Source organism: Gambusia affinis, linkage group LG08, assembly GCF_019740435.1.
Source record: "Gambusia affinis linkage group LG08, SWU_Gaff_1.0, whole genome shotgun sequence".
NCBI classification, from domain to species: Eukaryota; Metazoa; Chordata; class Actinopteri; order Cyprinodontiformes; family Poeciliidae; genus Gambusia; species Gambusia affinis.
Genome location: NC_057875.1, coordinates 19,303,439 through 19,309,438, shown reverse-complemented (window position 1 = coordinate 19,309,438; position 6,000 = coordinate 19,303,439).

Below are 6,000 nucleotides of genomic sequence, written 5' to 3'. Positions count from 1 at the left end.
TTCTACATTCAGTCTTAAGCTCACGTCTGACATCAGTTATAGTGAATCGGATAAACTTGAAGTGTGCTGAAGCAGTGCTGGTGGGATTTCCTTTATGTTTGCTCATTTGCGTCCTTTATCTGAAGCTTTGGTTTCCAGAGAGGTTGCAAAGGATGAAAAATGATTTCACTGCACAAAGGTATCAGTCAGAAGAAAGGCACAAACAAATTCCCCATCGTTATACAGACAGCGTGGTGCAGCAAAGGTAGTTAATGATTAAAAAATTGTCCATTTCTCCCAAATGGACCAAAAGACAAAACTTTGAATTGGACAGAGATTCTGGCAAGAAGCAGAAACACAGAAGGAGCTGCAGGGATTTCATCATTTTCTACCATTCTGGACTGGGGAGTATTGTTGCAACATGGCGGCTTTTTTTTCTTCCAATGCTGGCTTAATTTAAGCTTGATCTTTCGGGTACCTAATTCATAAGGTCTGTTTGGTACAAAAAAACAACAACATTGAGCATCAGAAACAAATTTATTGGTCAAATTTGGGCAAACAATCTAAAAAAAAACAACAACAATGACTATGGTTCCACATGCTCTCAGTGAACAAACGTGTAAATATAAACCTTAAGAGATCAACATTATTATTATACATGAGCTTTACAAAGTAGCAAATATGACTAAAACAGTTTCCCAAAAGAGAAACTGTCCAGGAAGAATAATACGTTTTATCCAGGGATGCTTGGCCTTGGCAGCTTCATGCTGTGGACAGATTAGAGTTTGAACCGATCAAAATATTTTTTGTTACCACAAAAAGAAACCTGTTTTAAACTAAACTGGAAAAAGTTAACAGTTTAAAGAGGCTGAGTTTAAATGCAACAAATTCGAGTCCATTATGTCCGACCAAAACGTTTGCATGCCAAATGACAAAATCCAGATTGTGTCAATAATAGAACGTTGTTAGTCGCTTCTTTCAGAGGACATGTGACTGATGCTGAGGATATTTTTATTTTGGTAAAAATGTCAGTGAATTGAATTAAGTAAAAGAAAACAGCCCCATTGTAGACATGGGGTGAGCAGCATCGCGGTTTGGGTATCAAACCAGAGCAGAGAAAGAGACATTTTGACATTTCAGAGGCATGAAATGATTTCAAGAAAACAAAACCCAAAACAAATGCGTCACACAGCATCACACCCTGATCCCAGACGTTTCTCCTTCAGTCAAAGATAAGATAAAGATGTTTAAGAAAGGTGGAGGAAAAGTCCAGGTTTTCCAACAGAAATGATGAGAAAGGGCCTAAAAGGGGCAACCCTGTGTGAACCCATCAACGTCCAGTTGCTATATTTTCTCGGTGTGGACCAGTGAAGTTTGTTTAATCTGAAAACTGTACATTTTTACACACAGGAGTCACAGAAAATGTCCCAAATTACCCCCTCCCCCCCCAAATCAGGAACAGTTAGGCTTGAGACATCTGTCGGTTTGATTTAGACCAGGGGTTTTCAAAGTATGAAAGGGTGAGCCCCCCTCCAAGGAGCACAATGCCTGCCGCCCCCCTTTGAAAAAGTAACTATAATCGGATTACTGATTACTCCTTGAAAAAGTAACTTAGTTATATTACTGACTACTTGACTTGCAAGTAACTAAGTTACATTAAAAGTAACCTTTTAGTTACTTTCAGCAGCTGCTAACAACAACGCTCTGCCTCCTGTGAAAATCACATTGATCTTTGCCAATACTTAATTATCAGCTATTTTATAATAGTAACATCAACAATGTGTCTCCACTTATAAGGTTGAACTGAAGAGGAGATTGTACAAAAAACAAAAAATGTGAGTAATTTGTGTGGTCCACTGTTGTCTGGAAACTCTAAGTAGGATTTTAAAGCCCCCCCTCCCCCCCAGCCTCCAGATTCTGTTACGGCCCTGCGTTTGGTGTCACTGCGCACAGATCTCCTCCTGAAGCTCCACAGCTCAGATGATTGCACAGATTTGTGACACTTACCGTAATATTAATTATTATAACGGTGTTAACTTGCCATTATAATTATTGGCAACTACGGACACGTTCATTCGTGGTTGTTTTCACGTTTATTGTGCTGTTCATATTGGTCTCGATGTTTGCAGTTTTCTGGAGCTCGACGTCATTCAGAGGTAATAAATTAAGTTGACATTAACAAAGACACAGCGGGACGGATCATCCTGGAAATGATGAACAAGGAGAGACCGAGTAAGACTCCCTTGATGACGGACAAATTCTGGGATTTATTATGAGTCTCTGCTTATTTCTAAGCCCAAATGAGTAACTTCACGTTCAAAAACGAGCCCAAAAAGGCGCAACCAGCAACTCATAAAATTTTCAAGCGACTTTAAAAAAATGAAGCCCAAAGCCGCTTATAATAATCGGACTTGTCGACAGAAACTCAAAAATAGTTCCAGTTTTTCCACCGACAAAATGCGCATCTCCCTCCATTGTTTAAATTTCTGTCGCATAGAGACGTCGGTCACTCGACAAGACGCGTAGAGGAAATACGATTAAATAACAAAAGAAGATAGTAACGCAGTAACGCAAAAATGATTTTGATAAGTAACTGTAGTCTGACTACTGGATTTGAAATAGCAACGCGTTAGATTACTCGTTACTGAAAAAAGTGGTCCGACGTCAGTAACGTTACTGACGTCACTGGCCAAAACATCCTCTAAAGTGGGAAACATTTCCACTGATCCCCGCTCCACACGCGCACCCCACAGTACCAACTTTTTTCTAAAAAGACGTTTCTCTCACATCAGTAGACAGCAAGCAAATAGCTTTTCCGGTTTATTTTTTCCCTCGCACCGCGCCTCCCCTAACGTGCTCTGGCGCCCCCCAGGGGAGGCGCGCCTCACACTTTGAAAACCGCCGATTTAGACTAAATAAAAAGATAATCTTCACTGTTACACAACAGCTGCACCTTGGGGGGAAGGACCGGTTTCCCTCACTGGAAGATGTTCAGACAGGATCAGGTCTTTATGTTAACATGAGGAGTCACAAGTCAGGTACTGCTGAGGGTCCCAGCGTCAACAGAAAGGTCCAAAGCTGTCAGGATCTATTTGTGCACAAGACGCTGCTCCATTAATAACGCAGTGCGATGAATAATAAAGAAGAAGAAAAAAAAGACTGGTAAGAATGAAAAAATATGTCACAACATAACAAGTAGGTCACAAAAACAGCGGCTGATCAGGGAAAAAGAATGGAGCATTAATAAAGACAGAAAAAAGATTCTTACCAGCTCCCATTCTCCACCGGATCATGTTTATGAGTTGTTGAGGTCTCAGGCTCTGTGAAAAGGGCATTCTCGCCATTGCCAAGACGCTTCGCCAATAACTCCTCCGTATCTGTGTTTTGATCTGAAAAATGAACATGAGCATGAAATATTTCCTTCCAGATCCCTCTCTTCCTTCAAATAAACAAAGGCCGGGGGGTGGGGGGGGAATAGCGACTGAGATTTAAACAGCAGTTCTAAATTTCTCCAGATCCAGGGAACGAAGAAAGAGGTTTTTAATTTACAGCCGAGCCAAGAACTTCTCCCACACCTCTTTGTTGCTGTGTTGTTTTACATTCCTCCAGCAGCTCGTCTTTTCACTGCCACGAAGAGATAAATTCGTGCAACAGAGCCGAGATGAGTGATTTAATACGAGGGTAGAAAAAGCAGCAGAGAATGAGAGGATTTCTGGTTTGAAAACAGTGCTGATGTGACACGTGCCTCTCAAGTACGAGTAGAGATTCACAATTAGAAAGAAAAAAAAAAGAAAAAAAAAGGAAAATTATTTTCTTCAAAAGTCTTCCAGGCTTAAAAGACTGCAACTGCAAACATGTTGAGGCTAATCCAAAAACAAATAAGGTTTATCTGGGATTATTGAATAAAGAAAGGAGCAGAGGCAAAGGGATTACGAAGCGGGTGTTTAGAGGGAAAAGGAAAAGTCTGATGGGTTGAATGAACGGACGTAACTTCAGGGTAGAAACCCAGAGTTTGTTTCAGAGAGACGAGTCGAGGCGGGAACAGAACCCGCCTCGACCCGGAACAGAACCCGCCTCGACCCAGAGCCACCGACTGTTGAAATGAAATGAAATGAAATTTATTCGAACATGATACAAATATAAAAATAAAATAGTGCACAGTAACAAGAAGTGCATAAGAAAGAAGAGAAAATACAGATTTTTTGTTTCAGTTAACATATCATGCTCAAAATGGGGTAGGAAGAAGTGAGAACTTATAAACTCCTACCCCTAAACACTTGAGACTTTAGAGTCCTACTGTCATAAAAAAAAAATCAAAATCAAAGTGGCAGTCAGAAGTAACAGTTACTAATATTTACCTATACATTTTCCCATTTTATGCTGGTTTATCTTTCTAAACCCTTACACCAAGTTGTTATCTTCAATACACACCTTACTGCTTTCTGTCCCCACGTGTGTATCTATTGAAAATTACCTCTTTGTACTTTCTTTTGAGAAAAGTACAAAGAGTACAAAAAGTACTGTTGATCTGACTGCCGGTCGGCTCGCTCCGGCTCATGGGACTCGCCTTGGATGAGAGTTTAGATGAGTTTCGCTCCAAACAGCCAACAAATAATTACCTGTGGATTGACACAATGCATCTGTAACACAATAGGAACGTAGTCCATCCTCTGGATTCTTACTATCACAATCCAGAGGCTGGAAATACATTAAATGTTTCCAAAGAGAAGCATAACTGATGCGGTCAAATAAATTGATATCTATAGACTCTAAAAACGCTATCCCACGTATAGCAACACTGAACATCATTTTTTTTTTTTTTTTTTTTATGACCCTGCATGACACAACTGCATTAAATACAGACCTGCTTCTGCACACTGACTTCTCCAGCTAACTCCTAAATTATTTACAGCTCTGGCAGATATAGGTTTAGTCTTTAAAAGTCAGATGAAAGTCAATTCAGTTCAGCGTGTTTATATATTGCCAACTCACAACAGAGGTCGTCTCAAGGCACTTTACAAAAAGATTATTTCAGTTCAGTCACACATGGAGTTCTGTTGATCCTAGTTATTAAACAGGGCAGAACGCTCAATCGCTTATTCAAAGTAATTTAAAGTTTCTATCTAAGGAAACCCAGCCGACTGCATCGAGTCACCGACTTGCAGCATTCACTCCTAAATGAGCGCCTAACCACAACTCCTCTCGTTTCGTTGACTTTACAGCAATCCCTCATACCGAGCATGCAGAGAGGAACAACTTACCTTTAACAGGAAGAAACCTCCAGCAGAACCAGAACCTTGCTCAGTACAAGTGGACACCTGTAAAGACCCACCGGTCAGTGTTTTCCTCTGAGAAAAAAACAAAACAAACAAACAAAACAAAAAAAAAAAACACAACCAAAAATGTTGATTATTGCTGCGAGTTAAAACGCATCATAGGGCACAGGGTGGCGTTTGTTTTACTTACTGCTTCTCGTTCCAGACCTAATTGAACATATTTAGAGAAGAAAAAAAGATATGTTTGAACCTTCAAACAAAAGTTTAAGAACCCCTGATCTAAACTGACAGGCAGGGCAAAGTAAGCAATAATCAGAGAAGCAGCCAAGACTGGTAACTCTGGAGGAGCTGCAGTGCTTCATAGCTCCAGTGGAAGAATCTGTTGACAAGGACTCTTAGCCACAGTCATGTTGGTCATTTTGCCAAAAGCAGGAAAGACGCTAAACATGTGAAAGAAGGTGTTTTTGCATAATGGAATCCTAAATGAATTTTGCATGTGTGAGCACACAGAGTTCATGATATGCTGAAGAGCGAACCTCTCCCTGAACTCTGTTTTTTTTTTTTTTCTTTTCCTCTTCTTCTTTTGCAGGCATGTTCGCCATGAGAGGGACGGGGGATCTGCCCTGCTGGCCCAGTTATTAGCTCTTCCACAGCACGCTCCCAAGGCTGCTCCGCTAACGGAGGCCGAACAAGCGAGCCAGCTCCTCCGACGCACACACAGGAAAACTAGTGCTCTAAACTGTGA